The sequence below is a fragment of the Athene cunicularia genome (genome assembly GCF_003259725.1).
Source record: "Athene cunicularia isolate RWA chromosome Z unlocalized genomic scaffold, athCun1 chrZ_part3, whole genome shotgun sequence".
Lineage (NCBI taxonomy): Eukaryota > Metazoa > Chordata > Aves > Strigiformes > Strigidae > Athene > Athene cunicularia.
Genome location: NW_020799144.1, coordinates 14,483,099 through 14,505,743, shown reverse-complemented (window position 1 = coordinate 14,505,743; position 22,645 = coordinate 14,483,099).

Genomic DNA, 22,645 nt, shown 5'->3' with positions numbered 1-22,645 from the left:
TAACGATTTATTTTTTAAAATTTTATTATTTACACTCCAGAAGAAACATTCAATGATCCCAACATGTATAACACTACAAGAATTTCAGGCTTAGTGTTAAAATATCTACATACATTGCTTATAAATAAAGTGCTAGTCATTGTTTGTTTGTTTGTTTGTTTGTTTTTTCATGCAGTCAACGAAATAAGATAAAGACTCTTGGTAATATCCAAATAGATTTCTCTTCCTGCTGTGAAAGTAGCTTTTACTTTCCCATGCCTACACATTCTTTCTCTTTGAGATATAGCTGGCTTCCCAGACTCTGTGGCAGGACTTAGTGACAGGATAATCTAGTGTCCACCTTCCCTGTATTCAAGTATTCTCTTTCATGAAAGAGTGCAAAATTTTCTTTTCAAGACTTGTAAAAATTTTATATAGAGTTTTTGATGCATTTATGGTATAAGCGTTTTCTTATAGTGTGATCCTAACCTCATTTATCTGCATTCAACACGTCTTTAACAACATTTCATTGATTCTTCAATTACGAGGTTAAGTTCTGGATCAATACCCAATCTATAAGTAATAAGGGCGATACACATGTTCAGGTTAATACTCCTAGATGATCTCTAGACAACTCCTACAAAGGATATTCCTTCATCTGTGTTGTAGTTACTGTCTTTTTCACTGGATATGTATTTCTTCAGGTATCGATAGCTTCTTTTAAGGCACATAAAATACCTGGCTCTGCGCTTCTGCAAAATATTCCTCTTCTCTGTGGATTTTGTGGCTCTGCTTGAACGCGCAGCTCTTTGCTCTGGGTAGAGTTCTTCATGTTGCTTCCGGAAAACATATTTCATCTACATCTTCCAGACTCCTCTGAAGTCTCAGACTGTGCTTTTTCTAGCATATTCCTATGGGTTTGACATTTGTAGTCCAGCATGGCACTGTCTTATTTCCTTTCCAAATCTAGTCTATTTTTATTCTTATGAATATTTTATACTTATGAAAGTCTAGCAATTTGTTCACACTTTCCTCTAGCCTTTCCCCTCCTCCCACAGATTTTATTTAGGAACATTTAGTATTCTTTTTCTTAATGTTCTTTCTTTTCTTTTTCTTGAATCTGTGATCATAATTACAATCTTGTTTAAAAAAAAAAAAATATTCACAAACCTTGGCTTATCAGCTTTACATATGCTATACATGCCTTAAAAAACTTTCCCTCTTGAGTGAGATCAATACCACAACTCAGAAATACTGTGTTGAGGGCAGTTCTACCATTTCAGAATTGCTCTGTCTGCTTAAGCTAGGTCTATTAACTGGTGTACTTTCCCTTACTTAAATGTACACTGCTAAGAGAACACAGAGAGTCTACCTAGGACTTCTCGAAAAATGAAATACCTTTTGCTCCCAATCCCCTTTGTTAACACCACCACTTGGTTTCAGAAAGGAACAATTTTCTCATCCAGAGTTAACTAAATGATCTACAACATGCAGAATTCAGGCTTCTTTGGAGTTTTTACCTTCCCTGCAATTTTTACCTACCATCTTCTGCTTTCACGTCTCATATTATAGACTAGCAGTTAATGAGGCTACAATTGAAACGCCATTTCATGAGGGCCATGAGGACTGTTAGACACTAATGCTAATGTTAGATGAAAAAATTGATGAGATCAGAGATTTAAGTTTCTTTTCAAGGCTAACTGACTAATAGGCAACTGATAATTAAAGTTGATTGATCCAGACTCTCCAGAGGATATCACATTGCAACTCAAACCACTTAAGGGGATGATTAATCTTATATATATACCATTTCACCCTTAGAAATTTTGCCCATGGAATAATATTGCACTGAAAGTATATTTTGTAATACACTAGGTGTATTTTTACTTCTTGTCAAAGAGGCTGCATTTTAACTTACAACGTTAAGAGGAAACCCTACACTCTGACACTTCAAAGAGTTAGAGTAGAAGATGGATAATCAGTGACTGTTTTGTTTTTAAACTCCAACTAGAAACACAGCAGTATAACTCTGCAGTCAACAGACAGGGAATTGCTCATTTTAAAATCATAAATATTTCAAAATCATTTATAGCACAGTACTGTAAGATTAAAAAATGTTTTTAATGAGACTAATTCTTAGGAGGATACGCTGCTGTACTGAAATTCTGCTTACGCCATGCCCAAGTCTTTAAATGCCACACATCTGAAATGTTACTTTCAACTCGTAAAAAAATAAAAAAAAAAAAAATAGACTGATGATTCACTTTGTCACCACAAGTACCAAATTTTTATGAAATTTACTAGAAATCAACTGCCTTCTAGCAGACCTCTTCAAGAGCAACTGCGTTGGCATGTTTGTCAACCCTGACCTCCAGCATAAGGGATGGGAGTTTGTTTTGAGGGTTTGAACAGGACCTATCTCAGAGACACAGGAGGCGTGACTGTCGCACAGTTGGCTAGTGCATTCCCACATCCCCTCAAATCTTTAAGGCAAGAATAAAGGATTGCTGATTTTGTAAATAATTTAAATCTTTGGCTCTCTGTCTGGCCCTGTGGGAAACGGTATGTGTGTGTGTCTGGTATCGCTATGACCTACCCTGTTCTACATAAAAGAAACCAAGACTCCAACTCGTAGTAATTTGGGTGCCCTCTGCTGAACCTTCACTGGTGGCACAGATGGTTCCTGAATACCAATGCGCATCGCACACTTTGTTGTCGGTGAAGAATGACATACCTGCTTCTGTAATCAAATGGATGAGGGGCCTGTGAACAGCTGACTGTGGTTGTTTCTTGTGCAGGAAAAGGGGGGGGGAAAAAAAAAAAAAAAAAAGAAACAACAGATCTCTTTTATGTAAGCTTGATGCATCACATTTGGATCCAGATTTCAGCACAGGAGCAACTCTGTGAGTATCACAGCCTGTGCACAAGCATAATGTGTAAACTGAGGGTTGTATTTTGAAACTTTTGCTATTCTGACACAAGGAGTGGTGTCTGGGGGAAGGGAAAAAGGGAAAAAGTCATGTGTGTAAACGCAGTGTGCCACATGGTCTCTTCTGATTGCTTATGACAGAGACCATTCTCCTTCACAATCTAAACCAATGATCCTTTTATCCACGGACCACCTCAGCACCTACCGGGGTGGGAATCAGTCCTCCTCTCCTACATTACTGGCTTGTACTAACTTCTCTGACCCAACGAACCTTGAATTATTTCATACACAGGTGGGAACAAAAAAAAAAAAAAAAAAGGAGAAAAAGCAACACCGTCTCACAGTAATGGGTAAACGGATCCTTATTCCTGTCAAGGGGAGAGCTGCAAGTTTTAGCATTTTAGGGTGAGGAGGGGACTCGTGAAACCAAGCGGCATGTGCTGTAAAAAGGCAATTTAAATAGGTGGAAACACTTCACAGTGCTGCTGTGCTTCCAAAGCACGTATCTGAAATTCCAAAACACATGTACAAAATTCCAAAACAGATTTTAGTAGGTATGCTGTGTCTGAAATCGTGCCCCTTCCTGTGTCACTGCTTCCTTACTAACGCTGCAAGAAAGCTCAAAATTTCAGAGGTTCTGGGTCCTTCCTGGGAAGCTGATCTACTCTCGTGGGCTTAACAAAAGGTCCCCCTTGCCATCCCGTAGCAGGCATGCAGAAGTTAAGCACTGCAGCTCTCACTGCTGGAGCATCACCGTAACTTTTTTGGATTTAGTCCAGAAACAACATATGAAGAGATGAAGAATGGAAGCAGCTGTGTAATGGGCAGAGAGACAGGCTACAGTGTTGAGACAGGAGGAAAGGGAAAAGACGAAGGCAAAAGTAAAGATAAATAAAATACAGAAACACAGTTGATGGCAGAGGAGAAAAGCCACACAGGAGATTGCACCTCGGGAATAAACAGTGGAGAAATGTGATCGGGGAAAAAAAAAACAGAAAACAATACTATAGCAGGAAAGATATGTAGAAACAGAAATGTGTCCCACGGAACAATCTGGACAGAAAACAATACATCCGAAAAAAGGAAAACAGGGGGAAAAAAATTATTGAAGGGAAAATCTGGCTGACAGGCAAATGAATTATTGGGCTTTATCAGTTGTGAAATAAAAATAACACACATACCAAGACACGTATCGTTCTTGCATTCCCACGTCTAGACCGAGACAAGCAGCCCTAAGCTGTGTACGTATAAGATGAATCACAGCCTCTTGCTCTGATGAGTTCTGGTTTAATTAACATGAAAGAAGCATAACTTGACAAAGAGAGAACTGTATTTAGCAGTAAAATGGGATCTCTTTTCCTTCTTTCTTCTGCAATACACACACACACAGACACACACACACACACTTCCATCGCTGCCCATCTGCATATTTAATGCTGTTGCTACAGACTGCACTGAAGTTTTGGCACCGTGGTGAGGTGTTTCTTGCACCTTTCCTCCCCGTCTTCTGAGCACCTGTAAACTCAGCAGCCAGATGCAGTTCTTGTGCAAGGACCTGCTCAGCAAGGTCTTGCTGCTGGAGAACGGCGGGTTAGTTCTTTCCATCTAAAAACGTCACACGTCCAGCTCATGCATTTCAGTTATTCAAAGGCAGCATTTTTAAATTTTCTGAGATGCAAAACTATCCTGCCTAGGCAGGTGACACCCAAAAACCTTAATTAGGCCAAGCAGCAACCTGATGCTGTAATTCCTCTTATGATTCCTCTCCTACGGTAGCGTCTAACTGAGCACGATCTCTGTGGTTCCTCTTAACCTGCCTTTAAAATGCCTGTTTTGTTGGGTTTTTTCCATGCAAAAAGGAGGATATCAGTTCAAACCCTATCCAAGGACATTCCTGATTTATGCTCCTTTGCGTTTCGTCTGGCTCACAGGTGGCAACTTCTGTTAGAAACACTGTCTTTTATTGAACCTAGCGATAAAAGATGTACTCAATGTATCTTCATATTTAAATTGATATCTACTTAATAAATTACAGAGATATCCCAGTACAAGTACTTGAACTTCAAAAGAACAGTTATCTTTGCAACGCAAGTGTGCCACAAACAGTTGCGGCGAATCAAAATTGGCAGGGGAACTTGTTCAGAAAGTGTTTGCTTGGAAAAGCAGTCGTCAACCTGCTCCTCTACTTTTCAGTAGTAGGATTGACTTCGGATTGTGCTCAGTAACAGCACAGCTTGAAAGCACGTGTAAACCAGTAGCTACAGTAGGCGTGGTGTCTGGTATCGTAAAACGCACAGAAATCGCAAAACAGAAAAGGTGACTTAAGCATACAGCAGTGCCTGGGACGTACCAGAAGCAACTAATGAAACAAGTGAGAACAGGACCTGTAGGAAGGAAATAATGGAGCCCTAACTAAATGAGTCATGCACCCAGCTAACCGTTTTTTTGCTGTGTAAATAGCAGCACCCACGTTTTCAGAAGGATTTACACATACCTGTGTGCTGCTGGCTACCTACCTGCTGCTGTAAGGGCCACGCATAGGGGCACAAAGGCTTTGCATACGTTCAACACACATGCCTACAAATGTGGGCACCTAAATACAAACACCTTGCTGTTTCTTTCATGCTAGAACAAATTAAGCTGCTACTGAGGCATTAGGTTTTTGGGTCAGAGCATTTGAAATTCATTAACCTATAGCATCAGTTTCAGAGCAGGGTATGAAACTAGTTTTAAATAAGCAGGGTACACAGTTCATTAATTGTGGTAAAAATACAGATGCAATTTTTAGTAAAGACTTACTGCAATTCATAAAACTGCCAAAAAATTAAAACTTATTTGGGTCCATTTACATCACATCATCGAATATCATCCTTTTAGTCAAGTGAGGGACAAGCTTGACCGATCAAGGCAATATCTGGTTTGCTTTTGTGTGGTATTTTTCCAGTTGTGATACTTATAAACCCATTTTGGAAAAACTGGGGAGTTATCCCAGACCATTACAATAGAGATGAGCACATAATCAAAAGGATGCAAGTGATGTACATTGAAACATTTGGCTGAATATTTGGGAGAAGGAAAGGCCAAGGAGATACCATTTGCACAGCAGGAGAGAAATCAGTTCCTGTCACGGCTACAGAAAGACCATGCAGAAAACTAAGTCCCTGGAGAGGACAAAAAAATATTTATGGCCTTTGTAGTTACTGATTCAGTAGTGTGCAGGCACAAACTCTTTAGAGGGAGCATCGGGATAGAAGGGCAACTCGAAATTTTTGCAGACTTTGGGCTTTGTTGCAGTCTAGAACTGTTTGCTCAAAAAACAGGTGTTTGCTTTTGCCATTGCATTGTGACTTCCATTCAAAAGACACAATGAGCTTTACAAACACATGCTTGAGTTATCGTGTGTGTCACACACACACACAGGTATTTGCTTTTGCATTTCTACCGTGGCTTCCACGCAAGGGACATGGTGTGCTTTACCAACACATTTCATCGCAGCATAGGACCCACCACTGACAGTCAGCATTCAGAGCTCATAAAAGCCAAAGTACAAGAAGCACCGAAAAGAAAGCTTGACATTTTACCCAATGCTTTTGATGTTCCTACCATGACAAGCGTATTGTTGACCAGAAGTTTGATGACCTGGAAAAATCTGCCACGTTTTGCGGTGAGCTAATGTCTTGCCCATTTCATGTATCTAGAAGGCTAAGAAAACTAATACAGTTTTGGTTTTTATACACTAGTCTCCTGTTTCGCATTCATGTATTTTTCACTACAGTGTCTTCCTGAGAAATCTACCTCAGGTGTTTTGAGGTATCGTCAACAGCAACCAAATATTTTTATTAACAGAATTTAGAAGTTTAACTTCATTCTCTAAATCGTATCTATATGAAATGCCTCTGGAGAAGTAGCTGAATATCAGTGTGACAAAGCCGCTGAAACATCTAATGTAACAAACAGAATAAATCCAAGTAGCACAGGAAGGACAAGACTGTCTTTCGCCCTGTATGTGTTTCTGCAGGCAAAATGGACAAAATGAGCTTTGGGAGAAAAGTGAGCAGAGGCGGAATTCATGGAATATGGTGACTACAAAGAAATTTACTTCTGCTTAGTTTGCGAGATCATTAAGAGAAAACCTTCAATTAAGGTTTCTGTCTCACGCTTCTTGGTAAATCAGAAGATTTCGGTAATATCACAGAACACTGGGTACTTGGCTATTGCGGAAAGCCAAGCGCTAGAAGCTTCTTTGATTCCAGTAGAATTTTAGTCCATCAGTATTTTAATCATTTCTTATCTTAAAAACAGAGCTCAACTGCTACTAAATTATTATATAAGCCATTTTAATCCTGCTGTGATCCCTTTACTGATACCCTGCAGCAGACAGTTTTATCACCTACAGTAAAAACAGTTTCTCAATCAGACTGTTCCTTGAATAGGAGTGGCACTGAAAAAATGTTTCATAGCACCTCCAATTACCCAAGGAATTTTTTTTTCCTTCAATCTTAGTCTGTAAAGACCATAAATCAAGGGGTTTACATAAACAAATACTCAAACTCCCCCTTCCCACCTAGCTTCAGGCTACCACCCATTCCCGCAAGGACAGCAGTGCTCCCTCAGGCAGATGGTTTTCATATGATTCCTGATTGAGTTTTCGGTCCACACACATGTTGTCTAATCCCTGAATAAACGATGGAATCAGGAAGTTTCTTCCCATTGTCAGGGTCAAGCAGGGCCACTGCATCTCACCACACTGCTGTTTTGCAACCTCTTTAAAATTCAAAGCTTCTGCCATCCTCGCTTAGGTAACGCTCCCACAGCCACCAGGAATATAAACTGGCACAGAACAGTGTGAGTGCATCAACATACCTCTGTTTGTTCCCCTTACCAAAACTTATAAGAAGCCAGCTTACAAATGGCAAGCAAGGTCTTACATATTTTGCACAAAGGGTGTGTGCTGGCATTAATGCTCCTACAAATGCTCTACCAGCTGGCTGGTGGTGGCTGAGCCAGTTCCTCTGCTGGGCAGCAGCATGACCTCTGGCTATCAAAGATTACAGCAGCATGAAAGGCTCGTTCTCCAGCCCGATGCTAAGCAGGATGAAAAAGGGTACTGGTGTAGCCCCTGATGGGCTGGAAAAAGGCACTACCATAGACCTACAATATCAAGCCATGAGCTACACGTCTACCCTCTCATTAAAGACAACACGTAAATTAATGCATTAATGCTTTGTGCATTACATATACTGCAATGCCCAGTGATGGACTAGTTATCCTTAACCCAATGTGTCACTTCAGGCATCAGCTCCGAGATTTATATAATGTGTTACACAAAGTTTACTTTGTCCTATCTGACAATTTTTTTACCTCATACTATTCCCTTTTATTCCCTCCCCTAAGGACTCATCACAATGACTCGCTCCTCACTTGAGGAAGGATCTGGAAACAGAAATGTAGAGCCAGACTCTCCAATCCAACACTGCAGGTACTCGGTACCACTCCTGGTTTTGGCCAGGACACGTTCCAGGCAAGAGCCAAAGTGCAAAGGCATTTTGCACATTTCTGCATTTTCAATAGGAAAAGTGACCATCTTTAGTAAAAATATGGAAGGACCATACCCATCAACAGCCCCGTAGCTTTCTCTAAAAGCAAAAATAGGACCTCAAAAGTGTTTCATCAGGCAATACGTTGGTTTCACATAAGGGTGAGCAAGGTCCACAGCACCTTACACAGATAAGTCCTGAGGTACAAACCCACCTCACCAGCTGCCACGGTGAGGAAGGAAGAGTCATATGGAACCAGTCTGGCAGAGGCAATCCAGGCAATGGTCTCACATCTAACTGCCACCAGCTCCGCTGATCTGGCCGCCTTGAAGATGTTTCTCTTGGAAGTTACAAGATACTGACCTTTGTGTAAAACATACAGGGCCAGAAGGCTAGGCCTTAGAACAGTGATGCTCACAACATTCAGAGAAATGCAGACACACTCTTTGACACCATCTTTATGACTAGAATGAGATGGGCTATGTCATGGTTTGAATCCAGCCCGCAGCCAAGGACCACACAGCTGCTTGCTCACCCTCCCTCTGCCCAGGGGATGGGGGGGAAATTGGGGCGATAAAGGGAGACACATAGGTTGAGATTTAAATGTTTAATAATTGTAATAAAATCTAGCAATAAGAATATTAGAAAGTAAAAAGAGGTAATGCACAATGCGATTGCTCACAACCCACTGACCGGTACCCAGCACGGGCTGGTGATCTCAAAATACCAAGATCCCACAGTCACAAGCCTGAAAGTGAGAGAGAATCCCCTCCTTCCAGGCCACCCCTCCTCTATATCCTGAGCATGACGTTACGTGATATGGAATATTTCATTGGCTAATTTGGGTCCGGTGCTCTGGCCGTGCTCCCTCCCAACTTCTTGTGAACCTGCACACAGGCAGGACACGGGGAGTTGGAGACCTTGATCTCTCAGCAACAACTGATTTACCAGCACTCTTCCCATACCAAATCTCATACCGAATCCAAAACACAGTACTATTCTACCTAATGAGAAGAAAAATTAACTCTATCCCAGCTGAAACCAGGATATGGTAATGAGGGGAGAGCACATTCTCCGGCAGTGCTGTGCAATAGGAAGGAATACGTATTTTTTAAAAAGATCAGCAGGAAGAGGCCTGTTTCAAAATGATCCATTGTCCTGGCATTGCGTGATTAAAGGACACCCAAGATATGTATTTTTAAAGGATTTGATTTAATAACAGAATCAGCCATAACAGATTTTTTTTTTCCAGTATAGACTGAAGAAACATGGATGACAGTCTAGAGGACAAAAAAAGACTGTAGCAAATGAGGCTTAAAGTACCAAGCAGAGTGGAAAGTAGCAGAAATGAGGAGTTTGCATGATGGAAAAAAACCTGGCAGACAATAACCTCAGTGTCAAGGCGGGGAGAGAACAGCCCAGCAAGAAAAGTATCACAAGCCAACACAAGAGCACAGCAAGGTCGGCAGACGTGGCATCAGCAATATAACGGAAGAGGATGTGGCTTTTGGGGATTGCCAAGGCTTTCTTCACTTGCTCTGCTTCATTTCAGGTAATGCATGCCCGATGCCCGATGGCCATCTCTGACCATCTCACGCTTCTCTGCTTTCCTGCAGACAGCTGCCATGGCTGCCAGCTGATGCAAGGGAAAGCCTTTGCATTTGCCAACTCTAACCACAGGAAAACTTTGTGTTGAAGTTTTTATTTAGTTCATACTATCCACACACAGACACATGTCATGGGGCAGGCACAGGGCAATAAAAGCCACAGAAATTATACTTTCAACGTACATTCAGATTTGTCACATTGGAAAGGGTTTTCCCCTTTCTTTACTTACCTGTTGTGAGTTTGATTAACTCGTGGTTAGAGCAGCCATCACGTTAAATCTCCACCCAAAAGTTTGCGCCCACAGAAATGGACACATCTTCTTTCTGGGTTTGCACTGACATGAGCATCTTCTCTCCCCCCTGTCGAAAATACGCTTCCATAAAACCTGATCAGGATGCTGATCTAAACATTTTTCCTGAAGGATTTTTCTCTCACCAACGCATGGAACAAACAAGATGGACTACAGAGAAGCAGTTAATGGATCCTTTTAACAAGCCACAAAAAAAATCACCAACATTACACAAGAGTGGCACTTACTTCTGCCTATGCAAAATGAAACTGAAATCTCAAGGCGAGCCCTTTATTTATACTGAAGCTTACATTTCTGACAAAAGTATAACCATGTATGAAACTAAATGACAAAGAAAACCACACAAATGTATCAATGAGATTAACAAATAGCATCTATTATTAGCAGTGTAGCAGACAGGATAGCAACGGAACATATTGAAGTAGGAATGCAAGCTGAGTTTCAGAAATACTGTACCATATATATATCCTCATATAAAAAAGAAATAATTCAAAGAGCACCTCGAGATCTCAAGTATCTTCTTTCATTTTAGGATGGCTGAAGTTTTCTTTCGGATCTTATGTTTCAGTTCTAGAGAACTGCAAATACCCAAATGCTGCACAGAACTTCGTATTTCGATTCATACTGAGGCCAACAGGACTTTCAGGCTGCATTTCACACATGTATCATCTCATAGTATTTAAAACCTGTGCATTAATACAGGGTATTATATACCATTTTATATAGATTATTATCTATAATAGCAGAGCGTTTCCTAAATGCACTCAACATTGTTTATACAGCTGCTGATTTTATGCTTTCTTTTTGAAATTGTATCAGCAGCAGCACATAAAATGTGAACTCTTCCTGAAATATACAAAACCAGCCACCAGATGGCAATAAAAGCCAGCTAATGCGCAAAGTTCTGGCTTTAAGCAACTTCACAATCACTTTTAATCGTTGCCTCCCTTCCTTACAGCTGCTCTCCTTTATTAACAAGAAGCTCACTGTTCTAATATGTATTGTCAGATAACACATGAGGATTTTTCTTTCTCCTGAAAGACAATTTTTTTTTTTTCCCCATTACTTGTGATACCATCAAACACTCTAATTTTGGTCATTTAATGGTTTTACTCGGGGACATACCCAAGGACCTCTTCCTGGGAACGTACATAACAAATCTACTTCAGTTTAAAAAGAAAAACAAAACCCATCTACCTTAAAAAAACCTACACTGGTAAATGAGAAAAACCCCGGAACTTTCTCATACTCATTCAGTTAGGCAAAAATTGCTGGCAGGCTTTATTTTCAGGCAGAACTACACATGGCCACCATGCATAGAAACACAACCATCACGGTCAATGTCAGTGGAGAGCTCTGCAGCTGACAGATGACACATACAAACTTTGCCACCATATACCAGCCAGAGACCTTGCACTGGGACTTCTTATTCTTCACAGCCTTTTCCAAAGAATATTTCTTATGCGCTTTTTCACTCAAGTATTGGTTTCATAACAATTACATTGTCTGCTGGGAAGGTCATTATGCTGAACTACCCAACTGCATATTACATTAATCAAGCTTGTTCACTTTTCCAATGCTTCATTAATTTGGGCCACTTGGATCTTCTGCTCAGTAAATTCTTCACCTCCTCATGTAACAGCAGAACGCTGAAGGGGATTTTTTTTCCTTATCCACTTAAAAAAAAAAAAAAAAAAAAGATGGAGAACATGCTAAAGTATCTTGTCGAATTTAATAGTAGAAGATGTGAAACTGCTGGGTGATTTAGGATTCTTTGTGCTTCCTCTGTTTCCTCAGCAGGAAAATGGGACTTTTTCCCTCTGCAACCCTTCCTGAGGATCACTGCTGAGATTACTGCAACAATTAATTTGTTAAACCACTTTACTGAAGTCAAACGAGGCTCACCAGCAAACCCTGGAAGGTCTGGGAGTTGTTTGGCCCTAATGAATGAAAGTATGTGACAGCAACATTTGTCATGTTTTCCGTAATTTAGCTGCTCAACATTACCCTTCCCTGCACTGCAGCACTTAATAAGGCCCTTAATGTCCCCTTAATCAGTCCCTACTTAACGTTACTGTTCTGCTGCCTTCTTTGTGTGACTCTTTTCCCATAAGATATTAATAGCAGTTTCAAAGATAAAAAATACTGACAACTCCATATGTTATACAGTAGCAAGCTCCTTCCTCGACTGATTTATTTAAGTAGAGAAGTTGCAAAAATTTCTAAGCTGTTGTTGAAGGATAAATCAACACCTCTATCAGTGAAGCATTACATCTTTTGGGACTCCTTCTGTGCACCAGTCACAATCCATCCAAGAAATATATCTGTGTGTCCCTTTGCCAGAGCATGGAGAATTTTTCTTGGTCAAATTCTCAGCAAGGACCATGGGTCATTAAAACTTAAGATCTATTTTCCTTCTCTTTATGCTTTCCTATTTTTAATGCTTACTCATGTTGGATGGAAAGGCAGGAGGTAGCAGACCTGTGGTTCGGATTTAGCCACACAAGTGTCAGAAATTTAGCGTAACACTATGCTACACATGATGGTCCTCTTAAGGATTTTCAGACAGGAAATATGCTAGATTCTGTCTTCAGTGTGAAGCTGATTTTAAGCATCTGCAGCAGGCCAGTGAAATAACAATTAACAGTCTCAGCAGAGCACCATCTTCAAACCTGCTCAGCTGATTTTTTTTTTTCAATACAACGTTGCCATCCTGCTGAAAAGGACTCTTCTTTTGCAATCTTCACAGGGCGCCAGATCAACTCATGGAAGACACTTAAACACAAAAGCGTTAACAATTTACCTGTCAAAAAAGGTTACACATTTTTACAGAAACTTTACAGAAAAATAACAGTCCTAAGCTGCATCACTTACATTGATCTGAACATATGAACACCATTGCAAGTTTTATCACCTAATATTTCCTTTCTTTGTAATATTCATGTGCTGTATTCTGCTGTGTTGGTGATCTCAGTGAAACGACTACATCCAGAAAACAGGTTTAATCAGCCTGAGTAAGAGGAAAGCCCGAAGTGTTTCCTCCATTCCTTAGTAACCATGTCAGCATCACAAGCAACGATGGGAGTGAGGGAGAAAACACTAATGCTACTAGCTTCAGTGTATGAGTTCCTCTAGATCAGTGTTGCTCAGAGCATCCTGGGTGTTCATAAAAATGCTGTTCATTTAACAAAAGCACTCTTCAGTTAAAAAGGGGGAAAAAAAAAAAAAAAAAGTATCACATTCATACTTCACTCATCATGGTAGTGAAAAAGCATGAGTCATTACAAGTGAGCAAGAAACGCACAGTCCAGTAAAATGAAGAATGCCATTGCCAAAGCTGGTGGTTCCTGGGAATTTCTTAATTCTTAATTTCACTAGCTCCAGAACTGAACCCAAGCACTTCTCCTAGGTCCAAACACAGTACTCATGGAGAATGAAGCATCTGAGAACGGGACTCACAAGCAATGTTACACTGAATCCACAACTACTTGTAGTAGCCCACAAATATGTCCCAAGGACACAGATCAGCCTTATCTTGCCGCTGATTATCTGTGAGTTGGGGTGGCAGGGAAGCCAATCTGCTTGCTTGGGATCCACAGCCTGGAGAGAGGAAAACTTCAGATGGGCTACAAAAACAAAGAGGGCCATTTTCTGGTATGTCAGGTAGCATGAAAAGATGAGTTGCGCATCCACTGTGCCACACAAATGGAAGAGTACAGGTTTCCCTGCGCAAATCACGTTCGGTACAATTTTACTGACCTGCCTAGACCCTCTCCTGCTTTTATATGGCTTTTATATGAAAAAAACTGCACAAAAAAAAACCCAAAACCCACACCCACAAATAAATAACTATAAAGACCAAGAGAACTATAAAGGCCAGTGCCCTGTTTTTTAAAACAGAATACCTGAGAAGAACTCAGAACTAATACTGTCAACTACAACAGGCTGCAGACATGCAAACTTTCAGATATGGTTAAAATGCTGGGGTTTCAACCCAAGCCCGAAATCAAGGTTGACACATGGGTGATTCCCACAGCCCTTCCCAAAGGGGGGTGAGTTTCCCTCCAGGGTGGGCGGCCTGGCAGACAGAGCCGTTGGGCAAAGGAGCCCCAGGGGTCCCTCAGTCAGTAACCCAAGGTCAGGTGTCCCACGCAGGGATAACAGCCGGGACCCCTGGCAGGAGGGGCAGTGTCTGTGTGTGAGGTGGATGCCCTGTGCAGAGTTCCCTGCTGGGGAAGGACCTCCCGCCTCCCTGGGACTGGGCTCCAGGCAGGTCTGGCCTTTGTAAACGTGGGCTCTGTAGAGATTCAGTGTGTGGCTCCCTTGGTCTGATGTGTTTGGCTTGTTGACTCGGTTGTCTCCCGTCCCTTCTATGGGAGATGCATGTCACCATTTATCCCACCCATTGCTGGTCGTGCGGTGTCGCTGTTGGGGTCAGTGGGATTGATGTCGATTATGTATAACCTGACTGACTTGTTTGTACCCCCAGCACTCACCCATGGACTGACCCTTTTGTATCAAATACAGTTTGGTTATTGGTTCATCTTTATGCTAGGCCTGATATTTGGCTAAACAACTGTATACAAGAGTCACTTCTGGGGACCCTACTGCGCATCACGCCGCAATGATGCCTGAACCCCAGGAGCACAGTGACAGGGGCACTGTTTTCCCACGGGAAAGCGCAATGTAATGAAGCGCTGCCATCTGCCAGATGGCTGCGACTGCGAGAGTAGCCTCGCCTTGCAGACAAACTGTCCCTAACAAATCTGAGAGGGGTGTGCCCATGGACGTACCTGTCATACGACCAGAATGCCAGCACAGCTTAATTGTGATACGTGATTTTCAGGTTGTGTCCCTCAGGGTTGGCAGCCAACAAATGCCCAGTTTCTGGATCCTGATCAGCTGGAATAAGAGGAAGACTAAGCTGGTCAACTCTTGGCAAAAAAGGAGACATGCAAAACTTTCTAATAAACCTTTGAGGTGCCTCTGAAACAGGGTGTCTCAAAAGGACAGACAGGAATTGGGCAGGGATTTTCCCACGATCTCCATTCTGCTTAAGCTCCACTTTGAATGCCTAAATCCTTTCTTTCATTCAAGCTTGGCCCGCCCTGTAGAACACAAGATGCACCAAGGAGCTGTGAGACAAATCCCCTGCTCATCTGTGAGGCATTTCTGCCAATAGTTCCCTCTGTGTAATTTCCTCTTTACTCTTCCCCAGCTCACAAGCACTTTGCTGTGACCGTTTTATCCACTAACACTAAAAATTACCAAAGAATCCTTAAAACACCACTGTGCAGCAGACCATCCTGCATCACTGCTCTCTTTCACTGTCTTTTTCTGCCTGAGTATCTTCATACCCGGAGGTTCCAGTACAAAGCCGCATACAGCTGTCACATCCCCACAGCCATCTCTCCCTCCTGCCATTTCAGTTTCGGTGTGGTGTGAGGTCTGACTTGCAGTGCTGAGCACCCTGTATATTTGTGCACGCCTTGGAAACCTTCCCCACATTGCTGCTGAGCCAACGAGGGGTCCAGAGCATCCATCTCTTCACCTTTAGACAGCACTCGACATCATTTAAGGGGCCAGAAATAGAGAGAGTAGCACGGCTTCCCCAGCAGTGATAAATGTCCCTTTTGCTGCTGAAATGCTTCTCTCTCTAATAAAGGCAGGTTGGATGTGCTTATTAGTTTAGCTCAGATAGCTGAAGCAAAATAGACAGATTAAAGCAGAACTCAGCTCACTCAGGGTCGCATTCATTCTAAAACTATTGCCTTACTCAGGGTCTGAAATGAAGCTAAGGAAGAGCTGGTGTGCTGAAAGCTGGTCTGCTTTTTCCAGACTATAAATTAGTCTAATAAAAGACATTACCTCTCCTACAATTCTTGCTTACCAAAAAGCTTAACAGCTTATTTCTGGAGATAAAATCACAGTATATAACTTTCCATTTTGAAACACAAAGCTGACAGGTGTCATCTGATGAACCAAAGGAAAGGAAAATAATAATAATTTAAAAAAATAATCTTAGCTTTCTTACAAAGATGCAGTCCAAATATTTAAAAAAATCTTCCTACTGCTTTTGCTGGATGTTGGGAAAGATCCTGACAAAAACACAAACAACAAAAACCCAGGGTCTTTGTAAGGCCTCATCTATATTAACAAGACTTATCTGCAAATTGCTAGCAAAAAGAAGAAGATGAACATGGAAAGAGACGATGTAAAAGAGGTATTAGTGAGAGAATCGTGGCGCACGATCCTTAGTACCACTGTGACTCGAGCATGAAACCAAGTCCTGCTTTCTCTGTCAGCACATGGTCAAACATTATCAGAAAGGCTGTGTAGCAAGTTTTGACTCTTGCGTTCCCATCATGGTTTGTGACGTTCTTTATTTTGTACCTTAATCACTGCTAGGTCATTTGGATTTCATCATCCTAACTTTTCCTAAGACCTTGACAAAGGCCTTCTAGGAAGTTTTCATTAAAAAACCCACCACTGCGGAACAGTGGCTCTCCCACATATTTCAAGGAATACATCTCCGTATCTTTTTAATACATAACCACGAGCCTCAGCCAGGGATGGAGGCTCTGAAGATATGGTGCAGACTCCAGAGAGACGGTTTCAACGTAATGGGGAGTCTGCATAGGATAAAATAGGCTTGAGGCAAAGCCTAAAGCCCAGGCTCCGCTGAACCAGCGTCTGCTCTCTGCAGCAGCAGCTCAGGTGCCTTTGCAGCATGCTTTCAGAAGAGGAAGCACCCTGCTGAAATTCTGAACAGCTCTGAATAGACCCAGATTGGCTCAGACACACTCCCCAGCTCAGTCACGGTGCCAGCCCGTTTGGCAGGAGATGGAGGAGTTGGCAGGAGCCTACAGATGAAGTTGCTTCATGGCAAGAAGGGGAAAACGCCTCAGGGGGAGCGGGGAGCAGGAACAGGGACCCAGTGCAGAACGTGGCCATGTCCCTTCGAAACTGTGTTTAGTTAGTTTAGCTTAGTTTAGCTCTGGCCCCTCTTCACCTGCCCATTGTCCTCACTGAAGTAGGTATTTCAAGCACGTGCTTATACACTACTGATACCACTGTAAGCTTGTATTTTGGTTGTGTTTTCTAGGGGAGACTAGTTTAAATATGTGTTTAACTTACTCAGTTTAACAGCACTACCAATTGTTTTCTCAAGCCAAAACTTGCAAACATTTTATATATATTTATATATATATATATATATATAACTCAAGTATATATATCAAAATAAAAGTATATATATATATATATATAAAACTCGAATTTTGTTTTTAATAGTAAATACACCTCAGAACTCAAGTTACCCTAAATTACTACTTTGCAAATCGTTAGAGGTAAAAATAGAAAAAACACTAAAAAATGCAAACAAAAAGTTTCACTTTGAATACTTTCCTTACTTAAAGTATGTACCTTCTTGCGGCGGGTGGAGGAAGCAAGCAGCCGATTCAATGTGAATGATAGAGCGAGCTTCAACTTTATTGAAAGAAATCACACCTTATATGAGCACTCTACAATACACTACTTGTAACTCTATTGAATACATTAAAAAAGCTACATTATAAAATCTCAGCCATTGGGTACATCGAAAAGGTCACATTGTAATATCCCAGCCCCTTGTAGCATTTCTGGTATGCATAAACATTTTTCTTGCTTTGAACCTTTTTCCCTTCCAGGGCTGTTTTTTCCTCACCCCCAAGGTCATAATGCGCCCCAACTTATCTCTTTGTTCTCACAACAGTCCCTGTTAGCATCACTGAGCCTTGAATCTCCTTCCTTGTTAGCATAACTGTACCCTGGGTTTTTTCCTCTGTTTACCTCATGTGGCTGTGACCGACTTCTGCAGGGAGCTATGGCCTTGCTCTCTGCAAGCCGTTCTCCAACACCTTCTGAAAAGAGAATGATCAGAAATACAGCTCTCTGTTGTGCACATTCTTTCCCTCTAATAAATACTATTCTGAAAGGATACAGATATGACCAGGGACAGCTGCTCCCAGATCCCGGTTCCTTCAAATTCAGGAACAGGTTTCTCAAACTCCAACTTTCATCACTGAGGACAGCATTCTCCATTATAAAACCAAACCCAAAATAAGCTTACTTAGTAAAATTTTCTCTTCTCTCTACCACGGCACTGACAGCTGAACAGCCATTTCAGTGCAGATGGTGATCAAAGGAAGGTCTGTAGGCATCCCTCTGCACCTAGGAGTCTTGGAAGCAGCTCCTCAGCGCTGCAGTGCATGGATCTGCTTTATTATAGCATGAGGTCTCACCATTCCACACCTTAATGTGATGATATTTCACTACTGTAACCTCGTAACAGGTAAAAGGGGGGGGATGTTATTTCTTTTATTTTTATGGAATGGATGGAGGATCATATACAACCAAGGATGACCAGAAATGAGTCTGTTAAGAGAGCTTTCTAATTATGTTTCACATTTTCCATTCATTCACTGCATGAAATATAGAAATCGTCCTGAAGCATGCTTTTTCTCTCCAGGATTCCCCTTCGATATGAACACCTTAACAACCAGACAAGAAGTGACATCTGCTGCCCCTTCAAAAGGGGGAGGCAAACACTGCATCCACCCCAAACCAGATAATAAATCAGGATGCTCTCTAAGGAGATGGGAGAAGAACGTGAATCTTCCTATTAATGCTAGTTTATTGATTAAGGAGTCAGGAGAGCACTGCAAGGTTTTCTGGCTTTGCTTTTAGAAAATGTAATGACTGTTCTCAAAACCACTGTGCATCACACCCATCCTTGCAGTTTTATCAAGTGCAGATTAAGAAGTGAGTTTAGATAAAGACACTAATGGGGCCAAAGCAGAATAATTCCTAACCTCTGATTTCAAGTGGCTTTCAGCATGAATGTACGTTTCAGTTGCATCAAGGCTGGGACAGCTCTGGGCATGTACAAACATGCAAATCTAGGCACCCACCAAACTACAAAGTAAAATGAAAAAAAAAAAAAGAAAAAAGAAAAAAGAACTCCAAGTCTGTGTGAAAGCTCATAAAGAATTTTCAGAATATTGTTTTGAGGCTTGCTGACCTAAATTCTGCCCATTTCTATGTCCACATCTTTCTACAGGATCTCAGCCTGCACAGCAGTCTGAGACATAAAGGATTATCTCCAGGCTGCCTAAACCCTCCAGCTAAGATCTGAACCCTACCGACCTCTCAGAAACAGAGCAGAGAGCACTGACACCAGACAGCCATCCATACTGGAATAGTTAAGTTCAGATGGATCAGTACTAGTTTTCAACGGTTTTCAGGGAAGATTCTCAGGCAATGCAATCCGTATCACCCAGCAGGCCAGGATTATTTTTTTTTTTTTTTACTTTCTTTCCTTAATTTTCTGTAATTTTCTAACAAACTTTTCTCTCTTCTTTCCTCTCCAACAAAAAAAAAGAAAAAAAGAAAAAAAAAAAGACATAGAAGGGAGAGCTTGTCAGTTTCAGGAAATGGTTCGTTAAGTGAGGTCTAATCTTTATCTCTTTATAGAGGCTGGAATATTGCCATCTTCCTTGGAGCTACTGACTCCAATAATAGACAGAGCTTCACCTTCATGGTTTTCGTCAGCCAAAAAAAAAAAAAGGATTTGGACTCGACTTTTTTTACACTTTATGCAGACTTGTGTGTAGAGTCTGTCATACACAAGGCCTGAAAAAGGTTATTGGAGCCTCCTGACAAAAAATAACCACTGTTTGTGTATACAAACTAAGTCTTCACTGCCTATTGTTGATCTAAGATGATAAGAATTGATCATCTTTGCATTCAGTTGCTTAAATCCTGTTTCAGGATCTATAAAACTTGTAATATTTCACTGAAGGACAGTTCATTTGAAAAACCAAAAACTTAACTCCCCAAAATGAACTAATATTTACATCTAACTGAACATCTGAAAATAGCTGCGACATACCTCTTCTAGTTACACTTCATAGCATGTTCTCCAATTAAATAAAAGCAGATTATTTTTTTAAATATTTGATTTCGACGCAGAGGCTTCACCGATGGATGTCAGGGTTTGCAGGAAAGCCCAGGCGTAAGGCTGGCAAAAGGCAGCACAGGCAGTTCACCCCGTTTGCCACAAGATGGCACGAAACATATAAATTACTAGGACAAAAATAAAATCGATAGCATGCTATTAGAAATACTGGGGGGGGGGGAAGCTGCAGAAACTGAACGCATGTGTGACTTCTGGCAGGATGTGGGAAACGCATGAATACACGCACATACATGATTATTCTGCAGAACTGTCAATCTAAAGTTTGTTATTCATGACACACGCTTAACCAAATTGTGTCAGCCTGTTCAGTGCCCCAGGTTTAAATTAATATAACCAATATATAACGGTGTGGTGATCTAGAGGGCGGCTGGAACAAGCCGGCGTGGGGCCAGAAAGAAGAGCAGCAAAGAGACGGTGGGTGGCGATTTTGGTGGGAAACGGGCCCAGAAAATTCCGGACAACCTGGGTAGGAGGAGGTGGGCGGCCAGCAAGAAGAAGGTCTGAGCAGCGGGCACCCACCCAGACAGGCAGGAAAGCAAGCACAAGTGAGCAAAAGGCAGATTTATAGGGAAATTTTTGTATTTATACATATATATTATGCAACAGGCGAAGATACAGACTGTTTCACTTGCGTGCTAATTTCTGGGCCGTTCTGGTGAACTCAAAAAAGCTCTTTTCTGAACTCATCAGGTCTAAAAGTTATCTGCTAGAGATGAGCTTCCTATCTGACCTGGATCTGAGATTTCAAGAAACCAAATACTTCCAGATTCGTACCAAAATCTCGTGATTTGGGAGTTTATAGCTGTGCTCACGATAACCAACAGGATGCGTCACAGGAAAAGCTGTTCCAAATCCAGTCTCCTTGCCCAAAGGACAGGGAGGTCAAGGGCTGTGGGAAGGGCACTCACGATTTAGGGAAGAGATAATAGGGATGAATTTAAAAAAAAAAAAAAAAAAAAAACAGAGGAAAGTTTCCTGACCGGGGCACTAGGAAAAAGAGACTTATTATTTCAAACAAGAGCAGATCTCAGCTCAGACGCTTTGGGTGCATATAGGTACTCAGCACAGAATACGAATATGAATATTAAATTGATTTTATTTTTTTTTCCCACCAAGCTTTAACAGAAATTTCGAATTAGCCTTGAAAATTGGGTCAACTTTCATGTAAATCAGTGCATCTGATCGCTCAGGATATTTTGTAATTAACTCAGAACAACGGCATAGCAATATATGGAAATTAGAGAGCTTCAAAGATTGTGGGATTTTGATTGCATGGGCATTCAAATGTCCCACTAATTTCAGCAGACTCAGTTCTATGTGTCTGGAAAAACATCCAGTGAGGCTCGACCATGCCTGCAGCTCTCAAAAGCTGCTCCAAATTGCAGCTGGCAATAGAAATTAGATTTGGTGGTGGTGTTTTCCACATGCCCAGTATGCCTTAAGAAGCAGGGAACGCATCTGCTGCGTTTGCCTCCAGACATTGGTCCAGGAACAGGAAAGAGCTGTCTGCTGCTCAGTGTGACGCCTGGTCAGGACTCGTAACTGTCTGCCGACTGGCAAAAGCTGGAGTCCTAGAAGATGACCCACAAGCTCACAAACGGTGTGATCTCCTGAATGGCATTACCCGCATGAAAACGCTCCGCACACATCCCACCTCCCGGCAGCGGCTGTAGCATTCTCGGGCTGTGCCTCCAGAAATGGGTCAGCAAAAGATGGGACTCTTAGGGAGAGTGGAGGCAGGTTAGGGCTAAAGGTCTGCAGATAATACATGGGGAGAGTTTAGAGCAGCTTAGCAATGTATTTTATCGTTCTCCAACAAACTGCAAATGGGCAATGCAATCAATATACGAAACACATCTCTTGTAGCAGCACTGGCGTGGCCAGCAGGGACAGGGAAGGGATCTGAGCCCTGGGCTCGGCACTGGGGAGGCCGCCCCTCGCTGAGGGGGTTCAGTTCTGGGCCCCTCACCCCAAAAAGGCCATTGAGTGACTCGAGCGTGGCCAGAGAAGGGCAACGGAGCTGGGGCAGGGTCTGGAGCACAGGTCTGCTGGGGAGCGGCTGGGGGAACTGGGGGGGTTCAGTCTGGAGAAGAGGAGGCTGAGGGGAGACCTCCTGGCCCTCGGCAACTCCCTGCCAGGAGGGGGCAGAGAGGGGGGATGAGTCTCTGGAGCCAAGGCCCCAGCGCCAGGCCCCGAGCTGTCTCTTTCAAGCTGCCCAGGGCAGGGTCAGGCTGGCTCTGAGGAAGGATTTCTGTGCAGAAGGG